Below are 26078 nucleotides of genomic sequence, written 5' to 3'. Positions count from 1 at the left end.
GAGGCTCTGTGTTTGGGAGGGTTTGTGTTTGGGAGGGTTTGTGTTTGGAAGGCTCTGTGTTTGGGAGGCTCTGTGTTTGGGAGACTCTGTGTTTGGGAGGGTTTGTGTTTGGAAGGCTCTGTGTTTGGAAGGGTTTGTGTTTGGGAGGGTTTGTGTTTGAAGGCTCTGTGTTTGGGAGGCTCTGTGTTTGGGAGGGTTTGTGTTTGGAAGGCTCTGTGTTTGGGAGGGTTTGTGTTTGGGAGGGTTTGTGTTTGGGAGGGTTTGTGTTTGGAAGGCTCTGTGTTTGGTAGGCTCTGTGTTTGGGAGGCTCTGTGTTTGGGAGGGTTTGTGTTTGGGAGGCTCTGTGTTTGGGAGGGTTTGTGTTTGGGAGGCTCTGTGTTTGGGAGGGTTTGAGGTTGGTTGTAATTATTGACTAAAGTCAGTGGGAATCTGACTCTCCGCCTCCTCCCCGGGAGAAGCCGCTCCTCCTGCAGCAGCGATTCCGCGAGCGGCGGCGGGCGGGATTCAGCGACGGCGGCGGGAGCCCCGCGGAAGGCGGAGGTTCCCAGAGTCGGTGCGGCCGGAGAGGGACGGGCTGGTCCCCGGGACAGATCCCGCTGCCGCTGACCCGCTGCAGCTTCGTTGTCGGGATTGCGGAGCTTGTGATTTGGGGATGAATTGCCAGGTAAGCAGGAGGTTTGTGTGTCAATGCTGTGTTGTTGGGACAGGTTTGTGTGTCAGGGCTGTGTTGTTGGGACAAGTTTGTGTGTAAGGGCTGTGTTGTTGGGACAGGTTTGTGTCAAGGCTGTGTTGGGACAGGTTTGTGTGTCAGTGCTGTGTTGTTGGGACAGGTTTGTGTGTCAGGGCTGTGTTGTTGGGACAGGTTTGTGTGTCAGGGCTGTGGTGTTGGGACAGATTTGTTTCAAGGCTGTGTTGTTGGGACAGGTTTGTGTCACGGCTGTGTTGTTGGGACAGGTTTGTGTGTCAGGGCTGTGTTGTTGGGACAGGTTTGTGTGTCAGTGCTGTGTTGTTGGGACAGGTTTGTGTGTCAGTGCTGTGTTGTTGGGGCAGGTTTGTGTCACGGCTGTGTTATTGGGTCAGGTTTGTGTGCCAGGGCTGTGTTGTTGGGACAGATTTGTGTCAAGGCTGTGTTGTTGGGACAGGTTTGTGTGTCAGTGCTGTGTTGTTGGGACAGGTTTGTGTGTCAGTGCTGTGTTGTTGGGACAGGTTTGTGTGTCAGGGCTGTGTTGTTGGGACAGGTTTGTGTGTCAATGCTGTGTTGTTGGGACAGGTTTGTGTGTCAGTGCTGTGTTGTTGGGACAGGTTTGTGTGTCAGGGCTGTGTTGTTGGGACAGGTTTGTGTCAAGGCTGTGTTGTTGGGACAGGTTTGTGTGTCAGAGCTGTGTTGTTGGGACAGGTTTGTGTGTCAGTGCTGTGTTGTTGGGACAGGTTTGTTTGTCAGGGCTGTGTTGTTGGGACAGGTTTGTGTGTCAGGGCTGTGTTGTTGGGACAGGTTTGTGTGTCAGTGCTGTGTTGTTGGGACAGGTTTGTGTGTCAGGGCTGTGTTGTTGGGACAGGTTTGTGTCAAGGCTGTGTTGTTGGGACAGGTTTGTGTGTCAGTGCTGTGTTGTTGGGACAGGTTTGTGTGTCAGTGCTGTGTTGTTGGGACAGGTTTGTGTCAAGGCTGTGTTGTTGGGACAGATTTGTGTGTCAGGGCTGTGTTGTTGGGACAGATTTGTGTCAAGGCTGTGTTGTTGGGACAGGTTTGTGTGTCAGGGCTGTGTTGTTGGGACAGGTTTGTGTGTCAGTGCTGTGTTGTTGGGACAGGTTTGTGTGTCAGGGCTGTGTTGTTGGGACAGGTTTGTGTCAAGGCTGTGTTGTTGGGACAGGTTTGTGTGTCAGTGCTGTGTTGTTGGGACAGATTTGTGTCAAGGCTGTGTTGTTGGGACAGATTTGTGTGTCAGTGCTGTGTTGTTGGGACAGGTTTGTGTGTCAGTGCTGTGTTGTTGGGACAGGTTTGTGTGTCAGGGCTGTGTTGTTGGGACAGGTTTGTGTGTCAGTGCTGTGTTGTTGGGACAGATTTGTGTCAAGGCTGTGTTGTTGGGACAGGTTTGTGTGTCAGTGCTGTGTTGTTGGGACAGGTTTGTGTGTCAGTGCTGTGTTGTTGGGACAGGTTTGTGTGTCAGTGCTGTGTTGTTGGGACAGGTTTGTGTGTCAGTGCTGTGTTGTTGGGACAGATTTGTGTGTCAGGGCTGTGTTGTTGGGACAGATTTGTGTCAAGGCTGTGTTGTTGGGACAGGTTTGTGTGTCAGTGCTGTGTTGTTGGGAAAGGTTTGTGTGTCAGTGCTGTGTTGTTGGGGCAGGTTTGTGTCAAGGTTGTGTTATTGGGTCAGGTTTGTGTATCTGCTGCGTTATTGGGACAGGTTTGTGTCAGGGACTGTGTTGTTGGGACAGGTTTGTGTATCAGTACTGTGTTGTTGGGACAGGTTTGTGTGTCAGTGCTGTGTTGTTGGGACAGGTTTGTGTGTCAGTGCTGTGTTGTTGGGACAGGTTTGTGTGTCAGTGCTGTGTTGTTGGGTCAGGTTCGTGTCAAGGCTGTGTTGTTGGGTCAGGTTTGTGTGTCAGTGCTGTGTTGTTTGGACAGGTTTGTGTATCAGTGCTGCGTTGTTGGGTCAGGTTTGTGTCAAGGCTGTGTTGTTGGGTCAGGTTTGTGTGTCAGTGCTGTGTTGTTCGGTCAGGTTTGTGTCAGGGACTGTGTTGTTGGGACAGGTTTGTGTATCAGGGCTGTGTTGTTGGGACAGGTTTGTGTAGGGACAGGTTTGTGTATCAGTGCTGTGTTGTTGGGACAGGTTTGTGTGTCAGTGCTGTGTTGTTGGGACAGGTTTGTGTGTCAGTGCTGTGTTGTTGGGACAGGTTTGTGTGTCAGTGATGTGTTGTTGGGACAGGTTTGTGTGTCATTGCTGTGTTGTTGGGTCAGGTTTGTGTCAAGGCTGTGTTGTTGTGTCAGGTCTGTGTGTCAGTGCTGTGTTGTTGGGACAGGTTTGTATGTCAGTGCTGTGTTGTTGGGTCAGGTTTGTGTCAAGGCTGTGTTATTGGGTCAGGTTTCTGTATCTGCTGCGTTGTTGGGACAGGTTTGTGTCAGGGACTGTGTTGTTGGGACACGTTTGTGTATCAGGGCTGTGTTTTTGTGACAGGTTTGTGTATCAGTGCTGTGTTGGGACAGGTTTGTGTATCAGTACTATGTTGTTGGGACAGGTTTGTGTGTCAGTGCTGTGTGGTTGGGACAGGTTTGTGTGTCAGTGCTGTGTTGTTGGGTCAGGTTTGTGTCAAGGCTGTGTTGTTGGGTCAGGTTTGTGTGTGAGTGCTGTGTTGGGACAGGTTTATGTGTCAGGGCTGTGTTGTTGGGACAGGTTTGTGTGTCAGTGCTGTTTTGTTGGGTCAGGTTTGTGTCAAGGCTGTGCTGTTGGGTCAGGTTTGTGTGTCAGTGCTGTGTTGTTGGGTCAGGTTTGTGTGAAGGCTGTGTGATTGGGTCAGGTTTGTGTGTCAGTGCTGTGTTGTTGGGTCAGGTTTGTGTGTCAGTGCTGTGTTGGGACAGGTTTGTGTGTCAGTGCTGTGTTGTTGGGTCAGGTTTGTGTCACTGCTGTGTTGTTGGGTCAGGTTTGTGTGTCAGTGCTGTGTTGTTGGGTCAGGTTTGTGTGAAGGCTGTGTGATTGGGTCAGGTTTGTGTGTCAGTGCTGTGTTGTTGGGTCAGGTTTGTGTGTCAGTGCTGTGTTGGGACAGGTTTGTGTGTCAGTGCTGTGTTGTTTGGTCAGGTTTATGTGTGAGTGCTGTGTTGTTGGAACAGGTTTATGTGTCAGTACTGTGTTTTTGGGACAGGCTTGTGTGTCAGTGCTGTGTTGTTGGGACAGGTTTGTGTGTCAGTGCTGTGTTGTTGGGACAGGTTTGTGTATCAGTGCTGTGTTGTTGGGTCAGGTTTGTGTCAAGGCTGTGTTGGGTCAGGTTTGTGTGTCAGTGCTGTGTTGTTGGGTCAGCTGTATGTGTCAGTGCTGTATTGTTGGGTCAGGTTTGTGTCAGTGCTGCGTTTTTGTGTCAGTGCTGTGTTGTTGGGTCAGGTTTGTGTCAAGGCTGTTGTTGGGTCAGGTTTGTGTGTCAGTGCTGTGCTGTTGGGTCAGGTTTGTGTCAAGGCTGTGTTGTTGGGTCAGGTTTGTGTGTCAGTGCTGTGTTGTTGGGTCAGGTTTGTGTCAGGGCTGTGTTGTTGGGTCAGGTTTGTGTATCAGTGCTGTGTTGTTGGGTCAGGTTTGTGTCAAGGCTGTGTTGGGTCAGGTTTGTGTGTCAGTGCTGTGTTGTTGGGTCAGGTTTGTGTGTCAGTGCTGTGTTGGGACAGGTTTGTGTGTCAGTGCTGTGTTGTTTGGTCAGGTTTATGTGTGAGTGCTGTGTTGTTGGAACAGGTTTATGTGTCAGTACTGTGTTTTTGGGACAGGCTTGTGTGTCAGTGCTGTGTTGTTGGGACAGGTTTGTGTGTCAGTGCTGTGTTGTTGGGTCAGGTTTGTGTGAAGGCTGTGTGATTGGGTCAGGTTTGTGTGTCAGTGCTGTGTTGTTGGGTCAGGTTTGTGTGTCAGTGCTGTGTTGGGACAGGTTTGTGTGTCAGTGCTGTGTTGTTTGGTCAGGTTTATGTGTGAGTGCTGTGTTGTTGGAACAGGTTTATGTGTCAGTACTGTGTTTTTGGGACAGGCTTGTGTGTCAGTGCTGTGTTGTTGGGTCAGGTTTGTGTGTCAGTGCTGTGTTGTTGGGTCAGGTTTGTGTGAAGGCTGTGTGATTGGGTCAGGTTTGTGTGTCAGTGCTGTGTTGTTGGGTCAGGTTTGTGTGTCAGTGCTGTGTTGGGACAGGTTTGTGTGTCAGTGCTGTGTTGTTGGGTCAGGTTTGTGTCACTGCTGTGTTGTTGGGTCAGGTTTGTGTGTCAGTGCTGTGTTGTTGGGTCAGGTTTGTGTGAAGGCTGTGTGATTGGGTCAGGTTTGTGTGTCAGTGCTGTGTTGTTGGGTCAGGTTTGTGTGTCAGTGCTGTGTTGGGACAGGTTTGTGTGTCAGTGCTGTGTTGTTTGGTCAGGTTTATGTGTGAGTGCTGTGTTGTTGGAACAGGTTTATGTGTCAGTACTGTGTTTTTGGGACAGGCTTGTGTGTCAGTGCTGTGTTGTTGGGACAGGTTTGTGTGTCAGTGCTGTGTTGTTGGGACAGGTTTGTGTATCAGTGCTGTGTTGTTGGGTCAGGTTTGTGTCAAGGCTGTGTTGGGTCAGGTTTGTGTGTCAGTGCTGTGTTGTTGGGTCAGCTGTATGTGTCAGTGCTGTATTGTTGGGTCAGGTTTGTGTCAGTGCTGCGTTTTTGTGTCAGTGCTGTGTTGTTGGGTCAGGTTTGTGTCAAGGCTGTTGTTGGGTCAGGTTTGTGTGTCAGTGCTGTGCTGTTGGGTCAGGTTTGTGTCAAGGCTGTGTTGTTGGGTCAGGTTTGTGTGTCAGTGCTGTGTTGTTGGGTCAGGTTTGTGTCAGGGCTGTGTTGTTGGGTCAGGTTTGTGTGTCAGTGCTGTGTTGGGACAGGTTTGTGTATCAGTACTGTTGTTGGGACAGGTTTGTGTGTCAGTGCTGTGTTGTTGGGACAGGTTTGTGTGTCAGCGCTGTGCTGTTGGGACAGGTTTGTGTGTCAGTGCTGTGTTGTTGGGTCAGGTTTGTGTGTCAGGGCTGTGTTGTTGGGTCAGGTTTGTGTGTCAGTGCTGTGTTGGGACAGGTTTGTGTATCAGTACTGTTGTTGGGACAGGTTTGTGTGTCAGTGCTGTGTTGTTGGGACAGGTTTGTGTGTCAGCGCTGTGCTGTTGGGACAGGTTTGTGTGTCAGTGCTGTGTTGTTGGGTCAGGTTTGTGTGTCAGTGCTGTGTTGTTGGGACAGGTTTGTGTGTCAGTGCTGTGTTGTTGGGACAGGTTTGTGTATCAGTGCTGTGTTGGGACAGGTTTGTGTGTCAGTGCTGTGTTGTTGGGACAGGTTTGTGTGTCAGTGCTGTGTTGTTGGGTCAGATTTGTGTCAGGACTGTGTTGTGTTTCTGGCTGCTGTGTAAGGGCAGTGGCTATGTGTGAGTTTTATTTGTCCTGTCCCGCTGCAGTGAATGTTCTGGAAGTTTCCCCCCTCGCACTGTTTGTGTGATTGCTCAATGTGGACCTTCAGTGAAAGGCTGCGTTGGGCACAGGCTCCAGCTGCTGTCTCCTCCATTTGAGGCAGAGGGGGGGATGGGCTGCTCCAACATTCAACCCTTCACGGTTTTCACAGAAAGCCTCCCCTGTCTTGTTGCTGTGCTCACATTACTGTGGGTAAAAATAGCTACTGCTGGGTGTCCCTCAGTTGTGTGGCCGGAAGCTTTCTCTCTGTCTGTGTGTCTGGCAGATTTCACAATGGGAGAGGCGCACAGGCTGTCTCGACAAAAAGGCCTTTCGGGCGCGTTTTAACTCTTCCCTTGCTGGCTGAGAGGCTACTGGGATCCTATTGGCTGCTGGGACCCTGCTGTTTTGAGAACTGGGTGGTGAGTTTGGAAAAGCTTGTTGCAATGTCCGCTTAAGTTTGAGTCTCTTTGTGAACAAGAAACTATCTTTGGTCAAATGTCAGTTTGTGTGGTCGACAGCGGTGAGTTTACCGCATATGCTGGGGACCCGCACGGCTCACTGATTGCCATGTAATAATAATCTGTATTCTCACAAGTAGGCTTACATTAACACTGCAATGACGTTACTGTGAAAAAGGCAGATGTTTGACACACAGTGAACAGTGTTCAGCAATAATGCCCAGTCGGTTGATGATTTTTGGCAGTGTTACTTGAATATTGGCTCAGGATACAGGGGAAATATTAAAAACAAATGCTCTTAATTACATTTGACCTGAAAGATTAACCGTGTTTCTCGCTCCACAGAGGCTGCCAGACCTGTTGAGTATTTGCAGATCTGCAGCTTCTGCAGTGTTTTGCATTTACTTCACCGTGGAACATTCCCCACTCAATGGGATCTTCAACCTCCTCCTGTCAAACTGTGTTTGTAACCCGAACCTGCCCCAGGAGGAGCGGGCAAAGTTCACGGGGAGGTGCCCATTTTCAACATTTTTTTATTTTACTTTTTTAAATTTTAGAGTACCCAATAAATGTTTCCAATTAAGGGGCAATTTAGTGCGGCCAATCCACCTCCCCTGCACATCTTTGGGGGTGAAACCCTCGCAGACACGGAGAGAATGTGCAAACTCCACACAGACAGTGACCCAGAGCTGGGATCGAACCTGGGACCTCGGCGCCGTGAGGCAGCAGTGCTAACCACTGTGCCACCGTGCTGCCCTGTGAGGCAGCAGTGTTAACCACTGTGCCATCGTGCTGCCCCGTGAGGCAGCAGTGCTAACCACTGTGCCACCGTGCTGCCCTGTGAGGCAGCAGTGTTAACCACTGTGCCATCGTGCTGCCCTGTGAGGCAGCAGTGCTAACCACTGTGCCACCGTGTTGCCCTGTGAGGCAGCAGTGTTAACCACTGTGCCATCGTGCTGCCCCGTGAGGCAGCAGTGTTAACCACTGTGCCACCGTGCTGCCCATTTTTATATCATGTCTCATTTTACTGTTCAGGACAGAGGGAAATCAGGTTGGGTTTCGAACCAGGGCTGCTGGATGTTGAGAGTCACAATCACGGCTTTTGTCCAATGTCTCATTTCAAGGTATTGGCATGTCTCGGACAGGTCTCTGCCTGTTTCTGCTGATTGTAGGGGATAGGTTACATTGCTGTGCCTTCATAGTCAATAATTTCCCAAACTATTGTCACACTCTGTCTTTCTCTCAGTACAGAAAGAGTCCAGCTGTGCTGCCCAGGAGTACTGTCAAGTTGCACCAAACATATTCATCCATCAGCCTTGTCCTCGCTCATCTACGTTAGCTCTTGGTTAAGAAACACCTTGATTTTAAGACTTCTATTCTGTTGTTTAAATCTCTCCATGTTCTTGTCTTTCTCTACCTCTGTAGCACTCCCTGGGAGATCACTGCACTCCTCCAATTCTGTCTGGCCTCTTTGAACATCCCAAATTTTAATCGCTCCATCATCAGAGGCCATGCCGTCAGCTGAACTGCCTGTCTAAACCGCTCCAGCCCTTGCCCTGGCCACCCTCCCTTGCTTCTGCTCTGTGACCAAGTTCTTGGTCAGGTGCGATAAAGTGTGCAATGCATAATGGGACATTCTCTGACATTAAAGGCGCTATATAAATGCCAGTCCTTCTGATTATAGACCGGTTTTAGTCTTTTGTGAACCATAAGTCACAGGAGCAGAATTAGGCCACTCGGCCCATCGAGTCTGCTACGCCATTCAATCATGGCTGATATTTTTCTCATCCCCATTCTCCTGCCTTCTCCCCATAACCCCTGATCCCCTTATTAATCAAGAACCTATCTATCTCTGCCTTAAAGGCGCTCATGATACTGTAGCCAGGTCTTTGTGAAGCAACAGTGCTAACCGCTGTGGTACCGTGCTGCTTTGTGTGAAAACATCAGTTCAGTCCATAAGAGGGCCATTCAGGAGTCTGGTGACAGCGGGGAAGAAGCTGTTTTTGAGTCTGTTCGTGCGTGTTCTCAGTCTTCTGTATCTCCTGCCCGATGGAAGAACTTGGAAGAGTGAGTAAGCCGGGTGGGAGGGATCTTTGATTATGCTGCCCGCTTTCCCCAGGCAGCGGGAGGTGTAGATGGAGTCAATGGATGGGAGGCAGGTTCGTGTGATGGACTGGGCGGTGTTCACGACTCTCTGAAGTTTCTTGTGGCCCTGGGCCGAGCAGTTGCCATACCAGGCTGTGATGCAGCCCGATAGGATGCTCTCTATGGTGCATCTGTCAAAATTGCTGAGAGTCAACGCGGACATGCCAAATTTCCTTAGTTTCCTGGGAAAGTATAGACGCTGTTGTGCTTTCTTGGTCGTAGCTTCGACAGAGGTGGACTTGGACAGATTCTTGGTGATGTGCACCCCTCAGAATTTGAAGCTGTCAACTATCCCCACCTCGGCCCCGTTGATGCTGACAGGGGCGTGCACAGTACTTTCTTCCTGAAGTCAATGACCAGCTCGTAGGTTTTGCCCAGTGAGAGTCAGTGTGTGTGGGACCCGTACCCCAGTGAGAGTCAGTGTGTGTGGGACCCCTACCCCAGTGAGAGTCAGTGTGTGTGGGACCCGTACCCCAGTGAGAGTCAGTGTGTGTGGGACCCCTACCCCAGTGAGAGTCAGTGTGTGTGGGACCCGTACCCCAGCGAGAGTCAGTGTGTGTGAGACCCATACCCCAGTGAGAGTCAGTGTGTGTGGAACCCGTACCCAAGTGAGAGTCAGTGTTTGTGGGACCCATACCCCAGTGAGAGTCAGTGTGTGTGGGACCTGTACCCCAGTGAGAGTCAGTGTGTGTGAGACCCATACCTCAGTGAGAGTCAGTGTGTGTGGAACCCGTACCCAAGTGAGAGTCAGTGTTTGTGGGACCCATACCCCAGTGAGAGTCAGTGTGTGTGGGACCCGTACCCCAGTGAGAGTCAGTGTGTGTGGAACCCGTACCCCAGTGAGAGTCAGTGTGTGTGGGACCCGTACCCCAGTGAGAGTCAGTGTGTGTGGGACCCGTACCCCAGTGAGAGTCAGTGTGTGTGGGACCCGTACCCCAGCGAGAGTCAGTGTGTGTGAGACCCATACCCCAGTGAGAGTCAGTGTGTGTGGAACCCGTACCCAAGTGAGAGTCAGTGTTTGTGGGACCCATACCCCAGTGAGAGTCAGTGTGTGTGGGACCTGTACCCCAGTGAGAGTCAGTGTGTGTGAGACCCATACCCCAGTGAGAGTCAGTGTGTGTGGAACCCGTACCCAAGTGAGAGTCAGTGTTTGTGGGACCCATACCCCAGTGAGAGTCAGCGTGTGTGGGACCCGTACCCCAGTGAGAGTCAGTGTGTGTGGAACCCGTACCCCAGTGAGAGTCAGTGTGTGTGGGACCCGTACCCCAGTGAGAGTCAGTGTGTGTGGGACCCGTACCCCAGTGAGAGTCAGTGTGTGTGGGACCCGTACCCCAGTGAGAGACTGTGTGTGTGAGACCCATACCCCAGTGAGAGTCAGTGTGTGTGGGACCCGTACCCCAGTGAGAGTCAGTGTGTGTGGGACCCGTACCCCAGTGAGAGTCAGTGTGTGTGGGACCCGTACCCCAGTGAGAGTCAGTGTGTGTGGGACCCGTACCCCAGTGAGAGTCAGTGTGTGTGGGACCCGTACCCCAGTGAGAGTCAGTGTGTGTGGGACCCGTACCCCAGTGAGAGTCAGTGTGTGTGGGACCCGTACCCCAGTGAGAGTCAGTGTGTGTGGGACCCGTACCCCAGTGAGAGTCAGTGTGTGTGGGACCCGTGCCCCAGTGAGAGTCAGTGTGTGTGGGACCCGTACCCCAGTGAGAGTCAGTGTGTGTGGGACCCGTACCCCAGTGAGAGTCAGTGTGTGTGGGACCCGTACCCCAGTGAGAGTCAGTGTGTGTGGGACCCGTACCCCAGTGAGAGTCAGTGTGTGTGGGACCCGTACCCCAGTGAGAGTCAGTGTGTGTGGGACCCGTACCCCAGTGAGAGTCAGTGTGTGTGTGGAACCCGTACCCCAGTGAGAGTCAGTGTGTGTGGGACCCGTACCCCAGTGAGAGTCAGTGTGTGTGGGACCCGTACCCCAGTGAGAGTCAGTGTGTGTGGGACCCATACCCCAGTGAGAGTCAGTGTGTGTGTGGAACCCGTACCCCAGTGAGAGTCAGTGTGTGTGGGACCCGTACCCCAGTGAGAGTCAGTGTGTGTGGGACCCGTACCCCAGTGAGAGTCAGTGTGTGTGGGACCCATACCCCAGTGAGAGTCAGTGTGTGTGTGGGACCCGTACCCCAGTGAGAGTCAGTGTGTGTGGGACCCGTACCCCAGTGAGAGTCAGTGTGTGTGGGACCCGTACCCCAGTGAGAGTCAGTGTGTGTGGAACCCGTACCCCAGTGAGAGTCAGTGTGTGTGGGACCCGTACCCCAATAAGAGTCCGTGTGTGTGGGACCCGTACCCCAGTGAGAGTCAGTTGGAATTGGATCATTGCTGGCCCAGAATAAGTAAGGACTGGGTGTCAGACATTGAACCATTCACAGCTGCCTGTGTCTCTTGTTTTCAGTATATCTGCAGTGAGGTCTCCAGTCCGCCTACGCGTCACAAACTGCTGACCCAGATTCTCAGTTATTGCTTAGTTGTGGATATGATTCTTGTGACAAATATACAAAATCTTTCATAGCATCAATGAGTGAAATCAAACCTTTTCTCACTGGTTTCGACATTAAAATATTGAATTGTCCAGTACTGGATGGGGTTTGGAAAAGTTATCCCTCGGCCCTGTCCGCTGCTGCTTTACTCCAAACTTTCCTTGTTTGCTAAATCGGACCCTGGGACCTGATTTGTTACTTTGTGCTGCTCGGGTCACTGACATGCTGCTTTGTGGGGATCAGGCACATCCACTTCCTCGGCCACTATCACCATCTCTCTCTCGGCCACTATCACCATCTCTCTCTCGGCCACTATCACCATCCCTCTCTCGGCCACTATCACCATCTCTCTCTCGGCCACTGTCACCATCTCTCTCTCGGCCACTATCACCATCTCTCTCTCGGCCACTATCACCATCTCTCTCTCGGCCACTATCACCATCTCTCTCTCGGCCACTATCACCATCTCTCTCTCGGCCACTATCACCATCTCTCTCTCGGCCACTATCACCATCTCTCTCTCGGCCACTATCACCATCTCTCTCTCGGCCACTATCACCATCTCTCTCTCGGCCACTATCACCATCTCTCTCTCGGCGACTATCACCATCTCTCTCTCGGCCACTATCACCATCTCTCTCTCGGCCACTATCACCATCTCTCTCTCGGCCACTATCACCATCTCTCTCTCGGCCACTATCACCATCTCTCTCTCGGCCACTATCACCATCTCTCTCTCGGCCACTATCACCATCTCTCTCTCGGCCACTATCACCATCTCTCTCTCGGCCACTATCACCATCTCTCTCTCGGCCACTATCACCATCTCTCTCTCGGCCACTATCACCATCTCTCTCTCGGCCACTATCACCATCTCTCTCTCGGCCACTATCACCATCTCTCTCTCGGCCACTATCACCATCTCTCTCTCGGCCACTATCACCATCTCTCTCTCGGCCACTATCACCATCTCTCTCTCGGCCACTATCACCATCTCTCTCTCGGCCACTATCACCATCTCTCTCTCGGCCGCTATCACCATCTCTCTCTCGGCCGCTATCACCATCTCTCTCTCGGCCACTATCACCATCTCTCTCTCGGCCGCTATCACCATCTCTCTCTCGGCCGCTATCACCATCTCTCTCTCGGCCACTATCACCATCTCTCTCTCGGCCACTATCACCATCTCTCTCTCGGCCACTATCACCATCTCTCTCTCGGCCACTATCACCATCTCTCTCTCGGCCACTATCACCATCTCTCTCTCGGCCACTATCACCATCTCTCTCTCGGCCACTATCACCATCTCTCTCTCGGCCACTATCACCATCTCTCTCTCGGCCACTATCACCATCTCTCTCTCGGCCACTATCACCATCTCTCTCTCGGCGACTATCACCATCTCTCTCTCGGCCACTATCACCATCTCTCTCTCGGCCACTATCACCATCTCTCTCTCGGCCACTATCACCATCTCTCTCTCGGCCACTATCACCATCTCTCTCTCGGCCACTATCACCATCTCTCTCTCGGCCACTATCACCATCTCTCTCTCGGCCACTATCACCATCTCTCTCTCGGCCACTATCACCATCTCTCTCTCGGCCACTATCACCATCTCTCTCTCGGCCACTATCACCATCTCTCTCTCGGCCACTATCACCATCTCTCTCTCGGCCACTATCACCATCTCTCTCTCGGCCACTATCACCATCTCTCTCTCGGCCACTATCACCATCTCTCTCTCGGCCACTATCACCATCTCTCTCTCGGCCACTATCACCATCTCTCTCTCGGCCACTATCACCATCTCTCTCTCGGCCGCTATCACCATCTCTCTCTCGGCCGCTATCACCATCTCTCTCTCGGCCACTATCACCATCTCTCTCTCGGCCGCTATCACCATCTCTCTCTCGGCCGCTATCACCATCTCTCTCTCGGCCACTATCACCATCTCTCTCTCGGCCACTATCACCATCTCTCTCTCGGCCACTATCACCATCTCTCTCTCGGCCACTATCACCATCTCTCTCTCGGCCACTATCACCATCTCTCTCTCGGCCACTATCACCATCTCTCTCTCGGCCACTATCACCATCTCTCTCTCGGCCACTATCACCATCTCTCTCTCGGCCACTATCACCATCTCTCTCTCGGCCACTATCACCATCTCTCTCTCGGCCACTATCACCATCTCTCTCTCGGCCACTATCACCATCTCTCTCTCGGCCACTATCACCATCTCTCTCTCGGCCACTATCACCATCTCTCTCTCGGCCACTATCACCATCTCTCTCTCGGCCACTATCACCATCTCTCTCTCAGGCTTTCCCGATGCTCAACCTGGCTATTTCCAACTTTAAAAAAAAAAAAAATTTTTATTAAAGGTTTTCATAAAATATCAATAACAAAATGAAAAAGGAACCCAACAGGGTTAAGTACAAAACACAGTCCAGAAAAACAACCCTCAATACCCCCCTCCCCCCTGTACATAAATAATAAATTAACATTAACACCCTGACTTGACACAACAGGTGTATACACCCCCTCAGACCCTCCAGTGTAAATAACATAAACAAAAATAAAGTAACCCCCCCCCCCGAGCTGCTGCTGCCATTGACCAATGTCTACCGCTCTGCCAGGAAGGTCTAAGAACGGGTGCCCCCCCCCGAGAGCACCCTGTCCTGTACTGTGTGTGGCAGTAGCCGCGGGAATCCCACCCTTACCTGTAAATATCTGAAGGTGTTCCCCGGGGGGAGCCCGTACTTCTCCTCCAGCTCACCCAGGCTCGCAAACTACCCGTCCACAAACAGGTCCCCCAACCTTCGTATCCCTGCCCTGTGCCACCCCGAAAGCCCTCCATCTGTTCTCCCTGGGACAAACCCCGTATTGGGGTCCACACCGAGGCCCCAACTTCCCCCCTGTGCCGCCTCCACTGCCCCCAGATTTTGAGGGCAGCCGCCACCACCGGGCTCGTGGTATACCTCCTTGGAGGAAACGGCAGCGGCGCCGTTGCCAGCCCCCCAGACTTGTACCCACACAGGAGGCCGTCTCCAGCCTCTTCCATGCAGCCCCCTCCCCCTCCATCACCCACTTGTGCACCATCGTCGCATTGGCGGCCCAGTAGTACCCACAGAGGTTGGGCAGCCCCCCCCACCCCCCCATCCCTACTCCGCTCCAGGAACACCCTTCTCACCCTCGGCCTTGTGAAATTAAGCCTATGCAGGGTCCCCCAGCTCCTGGTCACCTGGACCCCCAAATACCTGAAGCTCCTCTCCGCCCTTTTTAGTGGGAGCTCGCCAATCCCCCTCTCCTGGTCCCCTGGGTGAACCACGAACAGCTCGCTCTTCCCCATGTTGAGCTTGTACCCCAAGAAATCCCCAAATTCCCTGAGGATCCTCATTACCTCCGGCATTCCCCCCACCGGGTCCGCCACATATAGCAGCAAGTCGTCAACATAGAGCGACACCCTATGCTCCTCCCCACCCCGCACCAACTGCCTCCAGTTCCTCGACTCCCTCAGTGCCATAGCCAGGGGTTCAATCGCCAGTGCGAAGAGCAGGGGGGACAGGGGACACCCCTGCCTTGTCCCTTGGTGCAACCGAACGTACTCGGACCTCCTCCTGTTCGTGGCCGCACTTGCCATCGGGACCTCATACAACAGCCTAACCCACCTGACAAACCCCTCCCCAAACCCAAACCTCTTCAGCACCTCCCACAGATACCCCCACTTTACCCGATCAAAGGCTTTCTCAGCGTCCATCGCCACCACTATCTCCGCCTCCCCCTCCCTCGCCGGCATCATGATAACGTCCAAAAGCCTCCGCACATTTGCGTTCAACTGCCTCCCCTTCACGAACCCCGTCTGGTCTTCGTGGATGATCTGCGGCACACAATCCTCAATCCTCGTGGCTAAGACCTTCGCCAGCACCTTGGCATCTACGTTTAGCAACAAAATCGGTCTGTAAGACCCACACTGCAGGGGATCCTTGTCCCGCTTCAGGATCAAGGAGATCAGAGCCCGGGACATCGTCGGGGGCAAAGCCCCCCCATCCCTTGCCTCATTGAAGGTCCTAACTAACAGCGGGCCCAACAGGTCCATATATTTTTTATAGAATTCGACCGGGAAACCATCCGGCCGCGGTGCCTTCCCCGCCTGCATGCTTCCTATCCCTTTGATCAGCTCCTCCAGCCCAATCGGGGCCCCCAGTCCCGCCACCAGTCCCTCTTCCACCTTTGGAAACCTCAATTGGTCCAGGAAGCGGCCCATCCCTCTCCGCCCGTGGGGGCTCGGACCGGTACAATTCCTCATAAAAGTCCCTGAAGACACCATTGATGCCAACCCAACTCCGCACCACACTCCCTCCCCTGTCCTTAACTCCCCCGATCTCCCTAGCTGCGTCTCGCTTCCGAAGCTGATGCGCCAGCATCCGGCTTGCCTTTTCCCCATACTCGTAGACCGCCCCCTGGGCCTTCCTCCACTGCACCTCCGCCTTCCTTGTGGTCACCAGGTCGAATTCGGCCTGGAGGCTGCGCCTATTCCTCAACAATCCTTCCTCAGGTTCTTCCGCATACCTCCTGTCTACCCTCACCATCTCCCCCACCAGCCTTTCCCTCTCCCCCCGCTCCTTGTGGGCCCTAATGGAGATCAGCTCTCCCCTACCACCGCCTTCAGTGCCTCCCATACCATCCCCACTCGGACCTCCCCATTATCGTTGGCCTCCTTGTACCTCTCTATACTTCCTCGGACCCGCTCACTCACCTCCTCGTCCGCCAACAGCCCCACCTCTAAGCGCCGCAACCATTTCCGCCTTCAGCCCCTTCAGGTACGCGAACACGCGGGCCCGCTCGACTGGCCGGTTCAGTCCCCTTACATTCCAGGTTATCAGCTGGATCGGGGGGCTACCCGCCCCCCTCCCCTGCCGACTAGCCATAACACCTCCTCGGCCAGCCACGCGCTCGCATCCCACGCCCGGCCCGTTCCCCACGGCGGCAGACCCCAGTCTCGACCCCCCCACTCGCTCCAGCTCCCCCTTGACCATAGCAGCAGCAACTCGATTCCCCCCCACCCCATGCCAAACTTCACCCCCTTCCTGTGCAGCACCGCCTTCGCTCGATTGTACCCGGCCCTCCTCTTCGCCACCTCCGCACTCCAGTCCTGGTGTATTCAAACCTTCGCGTTCTCCCATCTGCTGCTCCTCTCCTTCTTGGCCCACCCGAGCACACACTCCCGATCAACGAACCGATGAAACCGCACCAGCACCGCCCGCGGAGGCACGTTAGCCTTGGGCCTCCTCGCCAACACTCTATGGGCCCCTTCCAGCTCCAGGGGCCCCTGGATGGGCCCCGCTCCCATCAGCGAGTTCAACATGGTGACCACATAGGCCCCCACGTCCGGCCCCTCCGGGAGGCCCAGAATCCGCAGATTCTTCCGCCTCGACCGATTCTCCATCTCCTCGAACCGCTCCTGCCATTTCTTGTGGAGCGCCTCGTGCGCCTCCACCTTTACCGCCAGGCCTAAGATCTCGTCCTCGTTGTCGGAGATCTTTTGTCGAGCCTCGCGGATCGCCACCCCCTGGGCCGTCTGTGTCTCCAGCAGCTTATCAATAGAAGCCTTCATCGGCTCTAGCAGGTCCGTTTTAATCTCTCTGAAGCAGCGCTGGATACCCTCCTGCTGCTCCTCCGCCCACTGAATCCACGCTGCCTGGTCTCCGCCCGCCGCCATTTTGATCTTCTAACCTCGCACCTTCCGGGTCCACCACCACCTTTTTAGTTGCCCCGCTCCTGGTAAAAGCCATTCACTGTCGGGGAACTATTGTACTCACCTTCCCACAGCGGGAAACATCGCAAAAATGCCGTTGGGGGCCCTGAAAAGAGCCCAAAAGTCATTTTTTTTGCGGGAACCGCCGAATGTGCGACTCAGCTCCGCACAGCCGCAACCGGAAGTCAGCGGCTATTTCCAACTTCAAAGGTCTATTTGACCCTTATTTTCTAACCGTATATCATTAACATCCGCAGGGTCGGAGAGTCGCCGGGGGCTGGCGTGACCCTCGCCCCCGCCGTGTCCCGAATTCTCCGCTACCAGAGAATCGGCGGGGGCGGGAATCACGGCACGCGGTCGGCGGGCTCCCCCCGGGGATTCTCCGGCCCGCGATGGGCCGAAGTCCCGCCGCTGTCAACCCTCGCCCGCCGGCGTGGATTGAACTACCTACCTTACCGGCGGGACAAGGCGGAGTGGGCGGGCTCCGGATTCCTGGGGGGGACGCAGGGCGATCTGGCCCCGGCCGGTGCCCCCACGGTGGCCTGGCCCGCGATCGGGGCCCACCGATCCGCGGGCGGGCCTGTGCCGTGGGGGCACTGTTTTTCTTCCGCCTTCGCCACGGTCTTCACTATGGCGGAGGCGAAAGAGTACCCCCTGCACTGCGCATGCGCGGGGATGCCGTGAGCGGCCGCTGACGCTCCCGCGCATGCGTCCCCCGGCGAAGTCCTTTCGGCGCCGGTTGGCGTGGCGACAAAGGCCTTTCCCTCCAGCCGGCGGGGCGGAAATCATTCCGGTGCGGGCCTAGCCCCTCAAGGTGAGGGTTCTCCGCACCTTTGGGGCGGCCCGACGCCGGTGTGGTTCCCGCCACTCCATCCCGCCGGGACCCCCCGCCCCGCCGGGTAGGGGAGAATCCTGGCCCTGATCTTGGAGCCTCTGATGTGGCTCGGTGGTATATCTGTGTGTGATTTATGTTCCTGTGATGCACCTGGTTACCTGTGCCATTTAAATACAGGCTGTTGTTACCGATCTGTTCTGAGTGAAGCTTTGCTCTGTGTCCGCTAACAATTCCGTTTACACTGCAATGTACAATTGCTGCCTGATTATTTTAAAGTATTTTTAGGAATTTCTGATGACCCGAATGCCTGGTCCTCCCACTCTGTAGCATGGTCAGGGTCCCGAATGCCTGGTCCTCCCACTCTGTAGCATGGTCAGGGTCCCGAATGCCTGGTCCTCCCACTCTGTAGCATGGTCAGGGTCCCGAATGCCTGGTCCTCCCACTCTGTAGCATGGTCAGGGTCCCGAATGCCTGGTCCTCCCACTCTGTAGCATGGTCAGGGTCCCGAATGCCTGGTCCTCCCACTCTGTAGCATGGTCAGGGTCCCGAATGCCTGGTCCTCCCACTCTGTAGCATGGTCAGGGTCCCGAATGCCTGGTCCTCCCACTCTGTAGCATGGTCAGGGTCCCGAATGCCTGGTCCTCCCACTCTGTAGCATGGTCAGGGCCTCGAATGCCTGGTCCTCCCACTCTGTAGCATGGTCAGGGTCTCGAATGCCAGTTTTAAGCAGGCTGCAGTGTTAAAATGTGTATCGCAAAGTCTATTACTGCTGTTCAGGTGAAAGAAAGGCAGATTTGCGTTTATATAACGCCTTTCAGCAGTTCACGATGCCGGAAGCTCGTTAAAACCAATGAAGTAGTTTTGAAATGTAGTCAGTGTTGTGGTGCAGGAAACAAAGCAGCCAATTTGTGCACAGCAAGATTCCGTAAACAGCAATGGATTATAACCAGATAATCTATTTTTCTTTAAAAAAAATATGAATTTAGAGTACCTAATTCATTTTTTCCAATTAAGGGGCAATTTAGCGCGGCCAATCCACCTACCCTGCACAGCTTTGGGTTGTTGGGGGCGAAACCCACGTAGACACGGGGAGAATGTGCAAACTCCACACGGACAGTGACCCAGAGCCAGGAGAGATAATCTATTTTTAATGGTGTTTGTTGTACAATGAGTATTAGCCCAGGGCAGGAGGGACATATCCCCTACTCTTCTTCAAATAGTTCATTGGGATCTTTCCCGTCTGCACGAGAGGGCAGGTGCAGTCTCGGTTTAATGTCTCATTTGAAAGGCGGCATGACTGACAATGCAGCTGTCCCACTGCACTGGGAGCTTGTGTGATGAACTCGAGCCTCCGGATTGGGATTTGAACCCACAACCTTTCTGATTGAGCTGGGAGAGTGCCAGTCACTGAGCTGACCCCACCATCTGTGCCACCATCCTGACTGGGAAATATATCAGCCGCTCCTTCACTGTCGCCGGGTCAAAATCCTGGAACTCCCTCCCTAACAGCACAGTGGGTGTACCTACACCTCAGGGACTGCAGCAGTTCAAGAAGGCAGCTCACCCCCACCTTCTCAAGGGGCAATTATGGATGGGCAATAAATGCTGGCCTAACCAGGGACAACCAGTTTCCCGTGAATGAATAATAAAAAAAATCACCTGTGGATAGACAAACGGAATGAATGTTTCAGCTTGTCAGAACTCACTCACTGACCAGAAACCTGGGGCGAGGGTCTCCGACCCGGCGACTCCGGGGGCTGGCGTGAATCCCGCCCCCACCGGTTGCCGAATTCTCCGGCACCGGATATTCGGCGGGGGCGGGAATCGCACCGCTCCGGTTGGCGGGCCCCCCCCGCGATTCCCCGGCACGGATGGGCCGAAGTCCCGCTGCTAGAATGCGTGTCCCGCCGGCATGGATTGAACCACCTACATTACCAGCGGGACAAGGCGGCGTGGGCGGGCTCCGGGGTCCTGGGGGGGGGACGCGGGGCGATCTGGCCCCGGGGGGTGCCCCCACGGTGGCCTGGCCCGCGATCGGGGCCCACCGATCCGCGGGCGGGCCTGTGCCGTGGGGGCACTCTTTTCCTTCCGCCTCCGCCACGGTCTCCACCATGGCAGAGGCGGAAGAGACTCCCTCCACTGCGTATGTGCGGGGATGTCGTGAGCGGCCGCTAACGCTCCCGCACATGCGCCGCCCGGAGATGTCATTTCCGTGCCAGCTGGCGGGGCGGAAATCAGTCTGGCGCGGGCCTAGCCCCTCAACGTTAGGGCTCGGCCCCCAAGATGCGGAGGATTCCGCACCTTTGGGGCGGCGCGATGCCGGACTGATTCGCGCCGTTTTTGGCACCGGTCGGCGGACATCGCGCCGATACTGGAGAATTTCGCCCCTGAACTCTGTTTCTCTCTCCACACACACTGACAGACCTGTTTTTTATTTATTTTATTTAGGCTTTTAATAAATTTAGAGTACCCAATTATTTCTTTCCAATTAAGGGGCAATTTAGCGTGGCCAATCCACCTACCCTGCACATCTTTGGGTTGTGGGGGTGAAACCCACACAGACACGGGGAGAATATGCCAACTCCACACGGACAGTGACCCAGAGCTGGGATCGAACCCGGGTCCTCGGCGCTGTGAGGCAGCAGTGCTAACCACTGCGTCACCGTGCAGCCCTGTGAGGCAGCAGTGTAACCACTGCGACAACGTGCAGCCCTGTGAGGCAGCAGTGTAACCACTGCGACAACGTGCAGCCCCGTGAGGCAGCAGTGTAACCACTGCGACAACGTGCAGCTCTGTGAGGCAGCAGTGTAACCACTGCGACACCGTGCAGCCCTGTGAGGCAGCAGTGTAACCACTGCGACAACGTGCAGCTCTGTGAGGCAGCAGTGTAACCACTGCGACAACGTGCAGCCCTGTGAGGCAGCAGTGTAACCACTGCGACAACGTGCAGCTCTGTAAGGCAGTCGTGCTAACCACTGCGACAACGTGCAGCCCTGTGAGGCAGCAGTGTAACCACTGCGACAACGTGCAGCCCTGTGAGGCAGCAGTGTAACCACTGCGACAACGTGCAGCCCTGTGAGGCAGTCGTGCTAACCACTGCGACAACGTGCAGCCCTGTGAGGCAGTCGTGCTAACCACTGCGACAACGTGCAGCCCTGTGAGGCAGTCGTGCTAACCACTGCGACAACGTGCAGCTCTGTGAGGCAGCAGTGTAACCACTGCGACAACGTGCAGCTCCGTGAGGCAGCAGTGTAACCACTGCGACAACGTGCAGCTCCGTGAGGCAGCCGTGCTAACCACTGCGACAACGTGCAGCCCTGTGAGGCAGTCGTGCTAACCACTGCGACAACGTGCAGCTCTGTGAGGCAGTCGTGCTAACCACTGCGACAACGTGCAGCTCTGTGAGGCAGTCGTGCTAACCACTGCGACAACGTGCAGCTCTGTGAGGCAGTCGTGCTAACCACTGCGACAACGTGCAGCTCTGTGAGGCAGCAGCGCTAACCACTGCGACAACGTGCAGCTCCGTGAGGCAGCAGCGCTAACCACTGCGACAACGTGCAGCTCCGTGAGGCAGCAGCGCTAACCACTGCGACAACGTGCAGCTCTGTGAGGCAGCAGCGCTAACCACTGCGACAACGTGCAGCTCTGTGAGGCAGCAGTGTAACCACTGCGACAACGTGCAGCTCTGTGAGGCAGCAGCGCTAACCACTGCGACAACGTGCAGCTCCGTGAGGCAGCCGTGCTAACCACTGCGACAACGTGCAGCCCTGTGAGGCAGCCGTGCTAACCACTGCGACAACGTGCAGCTCCGTGAGGCAGCAGTGTAACCACTGCGACAACGTGCAGCCCTGTGAGGCAGCAGCGCTAACCACTGCGACAACGTGCAGCTCTGTGAGGCAGCAGCGCTAACCACTGCGACAACGTGCAGCTCCGTGAGGCAGCCGTGCTAACCACTGCGACAACGTGCAGCTCCGTGAGGCAGCAGTGTAACCACTGCGACAACGTGCAGCCCTGTGAGGCAGCCGCGCTAACCACTGCGACAACGTGCAGCTCTGTGAGGCAGCAGTGTAACCACTGCGACAACGTGCAGCTCCGTGAGGCAGCAGTGTAACCACTGCGACAACGTGCAGCCCTGTGAGGCAGTCGTGCTAACCACTGCGACAACGTGCAGCTCTGTGAGGCAGCAGCGCTAACCACTGCGACAACGTGCAGCCCTGTGAGGCAGCAGTGTAACCACTGCGACAGCGTGCAGCTCTGTGAGGCAGCCGTGCTAACCACTGCGACAACGTGCAGCCCTGTGAGGCAGCAGCGCTAACCACTGCGACAACGTGCAGCCCTGTGAGGCAGCAGCGCTAACCACTGCGACAACGTGCAGCCCTGTGAGGCAGCAGCGCTAACCACTGCGTCACCGTGCAGCCCCGTGAGGCAGCAGTGCTAACCACTGCGACAACGTGCAGCCCTGTGAGGCAGCAGCGCTAACCACTGCGACAACGTGCAGCCCTGTGAGGCAGCAGCGCTAACCACTGCGACACCGTGCAGCCCTGTGAGGCAGCAGTGTAACCACTGCGTCACCGTGCAGCTCCGTGAGGCAGCAGCGCTAACCACTGCGACAGCGTGCAGCTCTGTGAGGCAGCAGCGCTAACCACTGCGTCACCGTGCAGCCCTGTGAGGCAGCAGTGTAACCACTGCGACAACGTGCAGCTCCGTGAGGCAGCAGCGCTAACCACTGCGACAACGTGCAGCTCCGTGAGGCAGCAGTGTAACCACTGCGACAACGTGCAGCTCCGTGAGGCAGCCGTGCTAACCACTGCGTCACCGTGCAGCCCTGTGAGGCAGCAGTGTAACCACTGCGACAGCGTGCAGCTCCGTGAGGCAGCAGCGCTAACCACTGCGACAACGTGCAGCTCTGTGAGGCAGCAGTGTAACCACTGCGACAACGTGCAGCCCTGTGAGGCAGCAGTGCTAACCACTGCGACAACGTGCAGCCCTGTGAGGCAGCAGTGTAACCACTGCGACAACGTGCAGCCCTGTGAGGCAGCAGTGTAACCACTGCGACAACGTGCAGCTCCGTGAGGCAGCAGTGTAACCACTGCGACAACGTGCAGCTCTGTGAGGCAGCAGCGCTAACCACTGCGACAGCGTGCAGCCCTGTGAGGCAGCAGTGTAACCACTGCGACAACGTGCAGCTCCGTGAGGCAGCAGTGTAACCACTGCGACAACGTGCAGCTCCGTGAGGCAGCAGTGTAACCACTGCGACAGCGTGCAGCTCTGTGAGGCAGCAGTGTAACCACTGCGACAACGTGCAGCTCTGTGAGGCAGCAGCGCTAACCACTGCGACAACGTGCAGCTCCGTGAGGCAGCAGTGTAACCACTGCGACAGCGTGCAGCTCTGTGAGGCAGCAGTGTAACCACTGCGACAACGTGCAGCCCTGTGAGGCAGCAGTGCTAACCACTGCGACAACGTGCAGCCCTGTGAGGCAGCAGTGCTAACCACTGCGACAACGTGCAGCTCCGTGAGGCAGCAGTGTAACCACTGCGACAACGTGCAGCTCTGTGAGGCAGCAGTGTAACCACTGCGACAACGTGCAGCTCTGTGAGGCAGCAGTGTAACCACTGCGACAGCGTGCAGCCCTGTGAGGCAGCAGTGCTAACCACTGCGACAACGTGCAGCTCTGTGAGGCAGCAGCGCTAACCACTGCGACAACGTGCAGCTCTGTGAGGCAGCAGTGTAACCACTGCGACAGCGTGCAGCCCTGTGAGGCAGCAGTGCTAACCACTGCGACAACGTGCAGCCCTGTGAGGCAGCAGCGCTAACCACTGCGACAGCGTGCAGCTCCGTGAGGCAGCAGTGTAACCACTGCGACAACGTGCAGCTCCGTGAGGCAGCCGTGCTAACCACTGCGACAGCGTGCAGCTCCGTGAGGCAGCAGTGTAACCACTGCGACAGCGTGCAGCCCTGTGAGGCAGCAGCGCTAACCACTGCGACAGCGTGCAGCTCCGTGAGGCAGCAGTGTAACCACTGCGACAACGTGCAGCTCCGTGAGGCAGCCGTGCTAACCACTGCGACAGCGTGCAGCTCCGTGAGGCAGCAGTGTAACCACTGCGACAGCGTGCAGCCCTGTGAGGCAGCAGTGTAACCACTGCGACAACGTGCAGCTCCGTGAGGCAGCAGTGTAACCACTGCGACAGCGTGCAGCTCTGTGAGGCAGCAGTGTAACCACTGCGACAGCGTGCAGCCCTGTGAGGCAGCAGTGTAACCACTGCGACAACGTGCAGCTCTGTGAGGCAGCAGTGTAACCACTGCGACAGCGTGCAGCTCTGTGAGGCAGCAGTGTAACCACTGCGACAACGTGCAGCTCTGTGAGGCAGCAGTGTAACCACTGCGACAACGTGCAGCTCTGTGAGGCAGCAGTGTAACCACTGCGACAGCGTGCAGCCCTGTGAGGCAGCAGCGCTAACCACTGCGACAGCGTGCAGCTCTGTGAGGCAGCAGTGTAACCACTGCGTCACCGTGCAGCCCTGTGAGGCAGCAGCGCTAACCACTGCGTCACCGTGCAGCCCTGTGAGGCAGCAGCGCTAACCACTGCGACAGCGTGCAGCTCCGTGAGGCAGCAGTGTAACCACTGCGTCACCGTGCAGCCCTGTGAGGCAGCAGCGCTAACCACTGCGACAGCGTGCAGCCCTGTGAGGCAGCAGCGCTAACCACTGCGTCACCGTGCAGCCCTGTGAGGCAGCAGCGCTAACCACTGCGTCACCGTGCAGCTCTGTGAGGCAGTCGTGCTAACCACTGCGACAACGTGCAGCCCTGTGAGGCAGCAGTGTAACCACTGCGACAACGTGCAGCTCCGTGAGGCAGCAGTGTAACCACTGCGACAGCGTGCAGCTCCGTGAGGCAGCAGTGCTAACCACTGCGTCACCGTGCAGCCCTGTGAGGCAGCAGCGCTAACCACTGCGTCACCGTGCAGCCCTGTGAGGCAGCAGCGCTAACCACTGCGACAGCGTGCAGCTCTGTGAGGCAGCAGTGTAACCACTGCGACAGCGTGCAGCTCTGTGAGGCAGCAGTGCTAACCACTGCGACAACGTGCAGCTCTGTGAGGCAGCCGTGCTAACCACTGCGTCACCGTGCAGCCCTGTGAGGCAGCAGTGTAACCACTGCGACAACGTGCAGCTCTGTGAGGCAGCCGTGCTAACCACTGCGTCACCGTGCAGCTCTGTGAGGCAGCCGTGCTAACCACTGCGACAACGTGCAGCTCTGTGAGGCAGCCGTGCTAACCACTGCGTCACCGTGCAGCCCTGTGAGGCAGCAGTGTAACCACTGCGACAACGTGCAGCTCTGTGAGGCAGCCGTGCTAACCACTGCGACAACGTGCAGCTCTGTGAGGCAGCCGTGCTAACCACTGCGTCACCGTGCAGCCCTGTGAGGCAGCAGTGTAACCACTGCGACAACGTGCAGCTCCGTGAGGCAGCAGCGCTAACCACTGCGACAACGTGCAGCCCTGTGAGGCAGCAGTGTAACCACTGCGTCACCGTGCAGCCCTGTGAGGCAGCAGCGCTAACCACTGCGACAACGTGCAGCCCTGTGAGGCAGCAGTGTAACCACTGCGACAACGTGCAGCTCCGTGAGGCAGCAGTGTAACCACTGCGACAACGTGCAGCCCTGTGAGGCAGCAGTGTAACCACTGCGACACCGTGCAGCCCTGTGAGGCAGCAGTGTAACCACTGCGACAACGTGCAGCTCCGTGAGGCAGCAGTGCTAACCACTGCGACAACGTGCAGCTCTGTGAGGCAGCAGTGCTAACCACTGCGACACCGTGCAGCCCTGTGAGGCAGCAGTGCTAACCACTGCGACAACGTGCAGCTCTGTGAGGCAGCAGTGTAACCACTGCGACAACGTGCAGCCCTGTGAGGCAGCAGCGCTAACCACTGCGACAACGTGCAGCCCTGTGAGGCAGCAGTGCTAACCACTGCGACACCGTGCAGCCCTGTGAGGCAGCAGTGCTAACCACTGCGACAACGTGCAGCTCTGTGAGGCAGCAGTGTAACCACTGCGACAACGTGCAGCCCTGTGAGGCAGCAGTGCTAACCACTGCGACACCGTGCAGCCCTGTGAGGCAGCAGCGCTAACCACTGCGACAACGTGCAGCTCCGTGAGGCAGCAGCGCTAACCACTGCGACAACGTGCAGCCCTGTGAGGCAGCAGTGTAACCACTGCGACAACGTGCAGCTCCGTGAGGCAGCAGCGCTAACCA

The 26078-nt window shown here is 55.7% G+C and overlaps 1 protein-coding gene across 2 annotated transcripts in view; it reads left to right on the top strand.

Annotated features, from left to right (window-relative positions):
* The first annotated feature begins 444 nt into the window (after positions 1-444).
* LOC140399363 (retinoic acid receptor RXR-alpha-A) overlaps positions 445-26078 on the top strand; it is a 348218-nt gene continuing 322584 nt past the window's right edge. Inside the window, exon 1 of one of the 2 annotated variants that reach the window (XM_072488936.1) lies at positions 445-664. The gene's annotated coding sequence lies outside the window, so the exon portion shown is untranslated. Of the gene's footprint in view, positions 665-6202; positions 6534-26078 lie in introns of those variants that run through there. The other variant, XM_072488937.1, reaches the window with a different exon arrangement.

The sequence above is a fragment of the Scyliorhinus torazame genome, chromosome 22, assembly GCF_047496885.1.
Source record: "Scyliorhinus torazame isolate Kashiwa2021f chromosome 22, sScyTor2.1, whole genome shotgun sequence".
Classification (NCBI taxonomy): Eukaryota; Metazoa; Chordata; class Chondrichthyes; order Carcharhiniformes; family Scyliorhinidae; genus Scyliorhinus; species Scyliorhinus torazame.
Note: the sequence above shows the minus strand (reverse complement) of the source record. Positions and strands in the feature narration are given on the sequence as shown.